This window comes from Hyaena hyaena, unplaced genomic scaffold (assembly GCF_003009895.1).
Source record: "Hyaena hyaena isolate Hyena2069 unplaced genomic scaffold, ASM300989v1 scaffold_2067, whole genome shotgun sequence".
Taxonomy (NCBI): domain Eukaryota; kingdom Metazoa; phylum Chordata; class Mammalia; order Carnivora; family Hyaenidae; genus Hyaena; species Hyaena hyaena.
The window spans coordinates 10,060-20,288 of NW_024082700.1; the positions used below are offsets into that span (position 1 = coordinate 10,060).

General features: G+C 38.9%; 1 pseudogene; it reads right to left on the minus strand.

Annotated features, from left to right (window-relative positions):
* Positions 1 to 6,153: 6,153 nt before the first annotated feature.
* On the minus strand, positions 6,154 to 7,459 carry LOC120227194 (annotated as a pseudogene).
* Positions 7,460 to 10,229: the final 2,770 nt, after the last annotated feature.

The following is a 10,229-nucleotide window of genomic DNA, read 5'->3' on the forward strand; positions in this document are numbered from 1 at the left end:
TGGAATGTGATCAGATGTGACTCAAGTTTAGATGTGCTCACACAGTTTGGCTTGCCTTATACCATAAAACTGACATAAGAGATAAAGCCCTAAGGATAGTTTCTGTTTTGTTTTGTTTTTCAAAGAGTATGAGTGACACATAGAACAGGTCTTGACCCAATGTTCAGAGTGTATCCAAAGCCAACCAAACCCCAACCCGAAGCGAAGCTATCCCACCTGACTCACAGATATGTAAGTGAGCAAAAGAATTGCTTAATTCTAAGTTACTGCACTTTAAAGTGATTTATCTTGCAATCATAGTTGATCAACCCAGCCGGTAGTGTCTAGTGGCGGTATACTATATAACATCTTGAATTCAAGGATGTGCCACTTTGCAACTTAGCATAAATAGGTCTTTCTAACAAGAATCCTTACAAGTAGTTCACTGACAGTTAAACAAATGGATGGGCTCCAGATCTCAGAAAAGGAATAAAATGTTAATTTAAATGATTTACATATTTTTCTGAGCCACTTCCTAAAGGATAAGGACCATTACCCTTAAGTGTTATGAACAAGAGAGTAGCATAGCCACAGTCTGACTTTAGTATGAATGATTTGGCTGAGTCTATAGAATAGAGATGTAGTGTTGGGAGTTCAGGCAGGAGAGTATTGCCAAATGTCTAAATGATAGGCAGTAGTTAACTTGGATAGAAGTAAGAAAAAAAAAATGACAGGAAGAAAATACATGCAAGAAGCTTTGCTGGAGTTGATTTCAGTGGCTGTGACAGTTGATGAGTTGATGAGGAGAAGCAAAATGAAAAGTGACTTGAGTCTTTGAAGCAGTCGTTGGTTATAAGATTAGTGATGCCATTCTCAGAAATGAAAAGCCAGAGGGGGATGAGTAGGTGATTTGAATTATGGAGAGATGATGAGTTTCATGTTTACCATGTCAAGTTTGAAATATAGACAGATTTGAGCAAATGGCCAGACTCCACTTACCTGATTGTCAAATGCCTTTAAATGAAGAGTGCTGTTATGCCTAGATGGAAAAGATTGCTCACACATTAAATTCCAAACTCCTCCAGAGAAGTTTTAAGAAGGAAAATCAATGGATTCCTGCTTAGAGCCAAGAACATTAGGTAGTGTGGTTGGTATTCATTGAAATTCTATTGCCAGGAATACCAGCAATCTCTTCAAGAGAAAAAGCCTGGTTTGGCCATCTGTGCCACTTTTGGGGGACATTCTAACTATGGGACTGATAGAAGAGGCACAGCACTTATATACTGCATTGCAGAAAACTTTACAATTGGCTTTATGTTGAAATATGGAAATGCTATATTCTATACCGGTTAGTAGTTAGTCAATGATAAAGAATTTTGTAGAGATTTACTGGCCAGTAACTTGAAACATTTTAACAAGTGATAATACATGAAATAGCATTTGACAACATTGGCTTTGGAAACAGCCCACTCTGGTTTGAATCTATGATTTGCCAGTTTCAGCCTACTGATTCATTCAGTTAACAAGTATTTGTTAACAAGTATTTATTGAATTCCTGCCATTTTCTATTTTTGAGAACAAAAACTTACAGGGGCACAGGGGTGGCTCAGTTGGTTAAGTGCCCAACTTTGGCTCAGGTCATGATCTCACAGTTCTTGGGTTTGAGTCCCGTGTCAGGCTCTGTGCTAACAAGTAGCTCAGAGCCTGGAGCCTGTTTCAGATTCTGTATCTCCCTCTCTCTTTGACCCTCCCCTGCTCATGCTCTCTCTATCTCTCTCAGAAATAAATTTTAAAAAATTTAAAAAAAACTTACAAAGACCACTGGTTTTGAGAATTTCCATTTTAGTGGAGGGAGGTATTCAACAAATAGTAAACATAATAAATAAATAGCATAGACTGTTAAAAAGTCACAAATGGTACGGAGAAGGAAGGAGAAGCATGTAAGGAGGATTGGCTCTTTGGTGGGAGTAGGGGACAAATTGCATTATTAGAGTAGTCAAGACAGATCTCATTGAGATATTAATATTTGAGCAAAAACTCAAAGGAGTTGAAAGAGATAGGAAGATACAAATAAAATATCTAGAGCACAGGTCCTAAGGTGGAAGTGTGCCTGATATGTTTGATGAGCAGCAGAGAGGCTGGAGTAGAAAGAGCAATTTAAAGAACAGGAGGAAATGAAGTCCGTGAGGAAAATGGTGGGGAGAGGAGGGAGTGGACAATCAGGAAGGGATTTTCGCTTTCACCATGAGTGAAAAGGAGATTCATTAGAGAATTATTTTTCTTTTCTCTGTATTATAGAAATTTTCAAGCACATATAAAAGTAGAGAGATGGTACAATTGAGCCTCATCATCCACTTAAAATAATTATTGATATAAGGCCATTCTTATTTCATCTGTATCCCTGCTCAGTCCTTCAGTTCTTGGTTATTTTAAAGCAGAATCAAGGTATCATATCATCTGGCTTCTAACTATTTAGTGATATCTTTAAAAGAAAAGAACATCATTGACTTAAATATAATTATAAAGCCATTATTATACCTGAAAATAAAGATCTTTGTGTTACCAAATATCCGATAAGCATTCACATTTCCCCTAATTATTTTGGAGATGTGTGTGTGTTTTTTTTTATGGTTATTTGTGTAAGTTAGGATTATAAAGTGTTTGGAGCACAGGCGTAACAGCAACAGTCTGGCTGATGTAGTAAGAATAGTGTACAGGGTCTCAAGGAAAGAGCAGGCAGAACGGTTGCAAGCCATTGCAGTTATTTGGAAGAGAAGTCATGATAGCTCAACCTAGAATGGGAGCTGAGGAACTCATGATAGATTTTTGATTGCTGTTTTAAATCTATTTTAAAATTAGAGCCAATAGATTTTCTAAAGGTGTTGGGTATGGAATGAGAGAGAAATCATGGGGTGAGTACAGGGGTTTTGGGTTAAGCTGGCCAACAGTGTTGACAGGTTTGTGGGGGATACACAGAGTTAAGCTTGGACAGTTCAAGACTCTATCTAAAAATGAGAGCCCCCAGCATGTTGTTGATGTATAGAGCTATGAGACTAGATGGAATCACCGATGTCTTTAGTGTAAATTGAAGAGAGAAGATCACCAAGGAGACAGCACTGGGGTTTTCCAGGGTTTTAAACAAGGGAGAAAAACCAGCAAAGGATATTGAGAAGCAATCAGGGAAGCAAGTATTCTGGAAGTGAAGTGGAGACAGTGCCTTATGGAGTGGGCAGCCATCAACAGCGTCGAAAGCTACTGCTGTGTCAACCAAAATGAGAACTATAATAAAGTATAATGTGAATTATTATTTCATGTAATTTTGTTTATTCAAAAAATATGTATTGCCTACCTACTATATTTCAGCCCCTGATTAGACACTGCAGATAAAAGTGAGAAGAGAGAACATAAGTTTTGCCTTGAGGAATCATATACTAGTGGGGATACAGGCAATTAGAAGACATGACAAAACAGTATTATAACTTACCCATTTTATGCTCCATTTGGTTCACCTGTAAAATAGGGCTAGTTGTACCTTCATTATATGTTGTGAGAATTAAACAATATTATACTTATATAAGGGTGTGAAAAATTATTACCCTCTAGAATTAGTTGGTTAATTACCCTTTTTATGTAGAAGAGATATCAATACATTTGTGGTTCAGGTTAAAACCCAGAGGTCAAGTTTAATTGACAAAAGATTATCTTTAAGTCATAGGCTTAAGAAGAGGGGGAAAAAACGTGGGTATCTCTAAAAAGAACTTTGGAAGGATAGTGTGGAGGCCTAAAATAAAAATAAGTGGGTAGAGGATGAGATCATGGGCTGGAGAAAGGCCAGAACGAGGAAGGCTGGGTGGTCGCTGGTGGAAGCAAGACAGGACAAACAAATATCAAACAGGGAATTCTAATGGATCACTTTAAAACTGTGGAATTGGATTGACATAAGATAAAAACTGGGATGGTTTGCAAAGGCACAGGACCAATTTCTCTAAAATTCATAAAAATGAATAAGGTGTAGAATTGTCGTAGGCCCTAGAGTGGGAGTGCAGCTCAATCCAACAAAGACGTTAAGAGCCAGAAAGGGCTGAGCTGACATCTGGGCTAAATATGTAGAGAGCTTGGCATGGAGTACGTGTTTAGTAAATGGCAGCATTTACTGCAGCAGGATATACACATCCCCCCAAAAAGTCTATCTACCAAGGTGTTGGTAGCAGCTGTCTCAATCATTAGGAATATGCTTGCTTGCTTTTTACATTCTTTGTGATTGTATTTTTAAAATCTTTTTCCTGAAATAAGTACATCTTCATTTGGAGTAAGAAAAACAATATTAGAAAAAACTTTTTTTTTTTTTTTTTTTGGTAGGAGAAATCAAAGTTAATCATACCGTTTTTATCTAGTCCTTATGGAGCCAATCTGAAAGTGGGAATAAATCCACTCCTAAAGTATGGCTGATGAAATCATCTTGAATGAAATTTTCCAGCATGAATGAGGCCTCAAGGCCATGCCGGAATGGTGATACCACCGCCACTAATGGTGTCACTGCCTCAGGTGTTCTGATATTTCATTTAATTCTAAGAAAATGTGTACATTTGTAAACACAATCACGAAGTCCTCCCTCAATGTATTCCAACAACCTCAATTTTGATGTTTTTTAAATCACCATGTACATGCAAAGCAGGATTATTAGGGTAAGGGTATATGAAAGAACAAAATCTGAAAACTGCTTTCAAGAAACTGCTAAAATGTTTTATGCATAAAGGCAATACTGAAGAGATTATTCTATTCAATTAAAAACATTTCATTGAGCTATGCTGAGTGCTGGGAATCTAAAAGTGAATAAGACACAGGGGCTACCTCCTTCCAGGGGAAAAAGACATGGGAACAAATAAGTGACAATGTGACAAATGAGGCAGTAGAAACCCAGAGAAGCTACCTGGAAGTGCAAGGCTAAGAGTGATGAATTTTATCTGTGAGTTTAGGAAAACATTTCTGAAGGGAGGAATCTAGTTGCTGAGGACTAAAAAGAAAAGACTCTGGCATCCAAAATGCACACACTCATTCTAAATAAGGAATTGCATTTTTGCTTGTTGAGAAGTGCTAGAGTGAGCAGGGTATCAACATTTGAGACAAGTAAGTTTAACAGAGGGCAAACTCAAGACCCTTGTGTTTATAAGAAGGGCCCTGATGTACAGTGGGCAGCATGGAGAGAAATGGTTAGGGAGATCATTTGGGGCCACCATGCTGTATGAACTGAAGAACATTAAATTTTGTATAACAAAATGATTGTCACCCATTCTGGATAGATGTTCCCGAGAGCAAATAATGTAAGACTGAGAAAGTTGTTAAAGTTTGACCATAGGAACTATGTAAGGAAGTAAAAAAAAACTTATAGCAACAGATTCAGTGGGACTTAAGATTTTGAAAAGACTCCTTAAACATCAATTCTTAACATTTTTAAGTTCTTTATAAGTCAGGCCAAAAAGAGTATCAAAGGGGGTAAAGAAAAACCAAAAATAGGATTCACTGGATGATTTTAAATGGATGACTTTCATAAGAGATTTCTGTGTTTTGTTTTGTTTTCTTTTTAGGTTCAGTTCCACAGACATTTTTTGAGTACCTATTCTATGTCAGACACTATATACTGTAGTGCTGGGGACATAAATTTGTGTAAGGTATTATACTTAGGAAACTTACATTCTATTTTGGTTATCAGATCTATAAACGGTTACACTGATAAAGTATTCGCAGGGATACTGAGACCTTTCTAGAGGAAGAACAAAATTATCCATAAGACTATGCATTTGATTAATCGAATCAGTGAAGTGTACTAATCAGGTTGTAACCATAGCTTTCACCATTTTTTGTGTAAATTAGCTTAACTGTGATCTATGATGTGAATATACTCCTGTAATCCAAACTAACATTCTCTTCCTCCCTCCCTCTCTCCTTCCTTCCTTCCTTTCTCTTCATTTAAGACAGGGAATACTTCATTCATACCCATCAGAGAAATGGACAGCTTGGGTCTGTAATAAACCATTGTGTTTTAAAACATAGGCTAGTAATTGTATGTGACAGTATACACTGCTACATACACATTAATTGATCAGAGCACAACTTTTCAATGTCTAAAACAGAATAAGCTTCCCTATAAAAGCAGTACCTATGTGACATTTTTAACTAACATTCCTCTCCTCCTTCTTCACCCTCTTCTTCCACAGAACCCACACCAATAGCCTCATAATCCTTCTCAAGGGCAGCCGTGTCCTCACAGGCCTCGGAAAACTCTCCTTCTCTCATCCACATACCAGTGAACAAAGGCATGCTTGGCCTACATCAGGTTAAACTTGTGGTTCAGGGGGACCAAGGCCTCTGCATGCACACATCTTGCTGTACTTTGACCAGGTCTCTACCAGGTACCACAGTGGGAGGCTGGTAATTAAGGCCAACATTGGAGCCAACGGGGCACCAGTCCACAAACTGGATGGTATGCTTGGTCTTGATGGTGGCAATGGCAGCATTAACATCTTTGGGAGCAATGTTGCCCTGGTACAACAGGCAGCAAACCATGTATTTACCATAGCAAGGGTCACATTTCACCATCTGGTTGGCTGGCTTAAAGCATGCATTGGTGATCTCTGCTACAGAAAGGTGTTCATGGTAGCTTTCTTAGCGGAGATGACAGGAGCATATGTGGTCAGAAGGAAGTAGATGTGGGGATAGGGCACCAGATTGGTCTGGAATTCTGTCAGATGAACATTGAGGGCTCCACCAAATCTGAGGGAAGCAGTGATGGACACAATTTGATCTATCAACCTATTTAGGTTAGTGAAGGCTTGGTGTTCAATATTGAGATCTCTATGACAGATGTCTACCAGGAAGACACATTCGGAGTACTCCAAGGTGGTGTGGGTAGAGAGGATCGAGTTGAGTTGTAGGGCTCAGCCACAGCTGTGGAAACCTGGGAGGCTGGGGAAATGGAGAACTCCAGCTTGGACTTCTTGTCATAATCGACAGAGAGGTGTTCCATCGGCAGGGAGGTGAACCCAGAACTAGTTCCCCTTCCAAAGCTGGGGAAAACCAAGAAGCCCTTGAAGACCTGTGTACTGGTTGGCCAGTTTCCGAATTCAGTCTGAGACAAGGTCAATGATCTCCTTGCCAGTGGTGTGGTGCCCTCGGGCATAGTTATTGGCAGCATCTTCCTTGCCTGTGATGAGCTGCTCAGGGTGGAAGAGCTGGCAGTAGGTGCCAGTGTGAACTTCATCACTGACTGTAGGTTCCAGGTCTACAAACACTGCCTGGGCATTTGTCAGCACCTGACTCACTGAAGAGGATGTTGAAGGAGTCATCTCCTCCCCCAGGGGTCTTGTTGCTTGGCATCTGATCATTGGGCTGGGTGCTGTGTTCCAGGCAATAGAGCTCCGAGCTGGCACTGCCAGTCTGGACACCAGTCTGGGCCAACAGGGATGGAGATGCACTCACGCATGGCCACTGCTTTGCAGCTGCCAGGCAGATGGTAGAGAGGATGAGAAGTTGTTACTTGTTAGAGCGTGATACTTAAGCAGTTGATGTGAGAGAAACTCCAAACTAACATTCTTACTTTACCTGTGGAGATAAAATATGTGAAAGGAGTCTGGCTAAAGTCACAGATACCTATCTCAATTACTAGAAGAGCAAGTTAAAGCATTTTCCACATGGCTGGGATATAATGGATATTAGTACGTTAAGAGCCATCATTTATGGGGTATAGTTCTATGCTTGTACATCTACCTTCTCATTTAATTCTTATATAAATTGTGCATTTTCACAGTTGATACACGATGGAGGCTGGGTTTGAACCCAGGCTGTTTGGCTCTGGAGTATATATTCTGAACCAATATATACTATTGCCTTTCAGAAGTCTTGGTTGTTTTTTTTGTTTGTTTGTTTGCTTTTCAAAAGTCTTAAAAGACTGTAGGTTTGTGAAAGATTATTTAGGATGAAGAAACATAGATGAAGAGTAAAAAAAAATAGCCCATAGAATTTTTTATGTGGCTTTTTGAATGGGATAATTATTGTCTTGTGTGGTAGTGTATTTTATGTGGTTGTTTCAAATTGCTAATGTTCTTCTAGCTTGGGTAGGGAAGGGTTTTTGTGGAATAAATATTTATGAACCATTTTCATAAATAGTACATGGCAGATTCTTGGTCCAATTTAAGACTGTTGTGGGGACATCTCTGTGAGGATCAGAAGGAGACAGTAGGAGGGCATATTGACTTTAATAGTGCCATTGTCTTGCCACAATTCTCAAAATTGTGAGATTCATCAGAAGCAGCTGAAGGGCCTGTTAAAAATACATTTTTCTGTGGGGCGCTTGGGTAGCTCAGTCGGTTGAGTGTCTGATTTCGGCTCAGGTCACTATCTCATGATTTGTGGGTTTAAGCCTCATGTTGGGCTCTGCTGACAGCTCAGAGCCTGGAGCCAGTTTTGGATTCTGTATCTCCCTCTCTCTGCCTGTTGTGCTCTGTTTTTCTCTCAAAAATAAAATAAACATCAAATTTTTTTTTTTCTGGGCTTCTCCCCGAAGTTTCTGCCTGCATAGGTCTGAATAGGAGTTTTTATTTGTGTTTCCTACCAGTGTTTCTGACGTTGTTGCTACTGGTTCAGGGGCTGCACTTTTAAAACTAAAGGTCTCTGCCTTTCTCCTGCCCTTTTTATGCTCACAAAGGTTGTGAGTTGCCATCTCAGTCTCCCCTCACAGCCTCGTCTTGGCAGTAGTTTGATCCACGGAACATAGCAACACAATGGGCCAACTCCTCCCTCACTTCACAAGGAGGGCACCAGCAGGCAGATTGATCACTCATCAGGGGCAGCATCGCAGAGACCTGTAGTTACTTGCCCTCCACCCAGTGGAATAAGAAAACTCAGGCCCAGCAAATTCAGTTCTCTCACCACCCACAAAAGGAGCCCAGAACACCAGGCAGCCAATACTCTTTGTTGCCACAGATGACACCAGCAAGGATTGACCAGGAGCTCCACAGCAGCAGAAGAATGGAGACCAGAACAGCATGGCAAGGGCTCTGAAAAATAACCAGCCAGTGAAACTAAACCTCACAAAAGTAAACCAGAATTCACCTACTAACCCTAAAAGGGCAAATGTCAGTGGAAAAAGAAGATTTAAGTAAGATTAAGAGTCTCCTAATAGTTAAAATATCCAGCATAAAATAGAAAATCATATATTATACCAAAGATCAGGAAAACCATGAGAAAAACAGTAAGAAAATAAGAAAAACATGAATGAGAAAAGCAGTCAATAAATGCTAATATTACATTGAATCAAATGGTGACCTGATCTAAAAAGACCTAAGGCAGCTGTCATAAAACACAGGACACAAGAGTAGCACAATATATGTATGCACATATTTACTAATAATAAATAAGTAGAAACCAAAATTTAAAAATCCTATAAGAATTTCTCCACAGAGAATGAAATACATAGGCATAAATCTAATAAAGCTTGTACAGGATTTATATAATGAAATACATAAAATGCTGATGAAATCAGTCAAAAAGAACCTTGAATCTTTGAGAGAGATAATATAGTTTGGATTAGAAGACTGGATACAGTACAAATATCATTTCTTCCAAAACTTATCTATAGGTTTGATGTAGTTTCTATCAAAGTTTCAGAAAGCTTTTTTTTTTTTTTTTGTAGATATAGATAAGTTTTTCTAAAACTTCTATGGAAAGGCAAAGTCCATTAAATAGCCAAAAGAACTTTGAAAGTGTAGAAGGAATAATTACATTCTCCTGATGTTAAAGCTTCTATAGAATATAGCTTTAGTAATCACTTCAGTGTATACTGAAGGAGGAAGAGACATATATCTAGATCAGTGAAACAGAAGAGACAATATAGAAATAGACCCAAACAAACATGGCCACTTAATTCTGACAGAGGAGCAAAAGTCAATACATAGTGTTGGAACCACAGACATTCAGCGTCAAAAAAATGAATCTCCACCGAGACCTTATCTCTTATATACAAATTAACCCAAAGTGGATCATGGAATTATAAGTGGAACAGGTACATTGAGAACATAGGAGAAAATGTGGGGAACCTAGAGCTAAGCAGGCTAAGTGTTCTTAGATTTGACACCCAAAACACTATCCATAAGAGGAAAAAGTGCTAAATTGGACCTCATCTAAATTTTAAAAATTTGCTCTTGGAAAAACTCTGTTGAAAGGATTTTTAAAAACCCACAGACTGGGAGAAAATA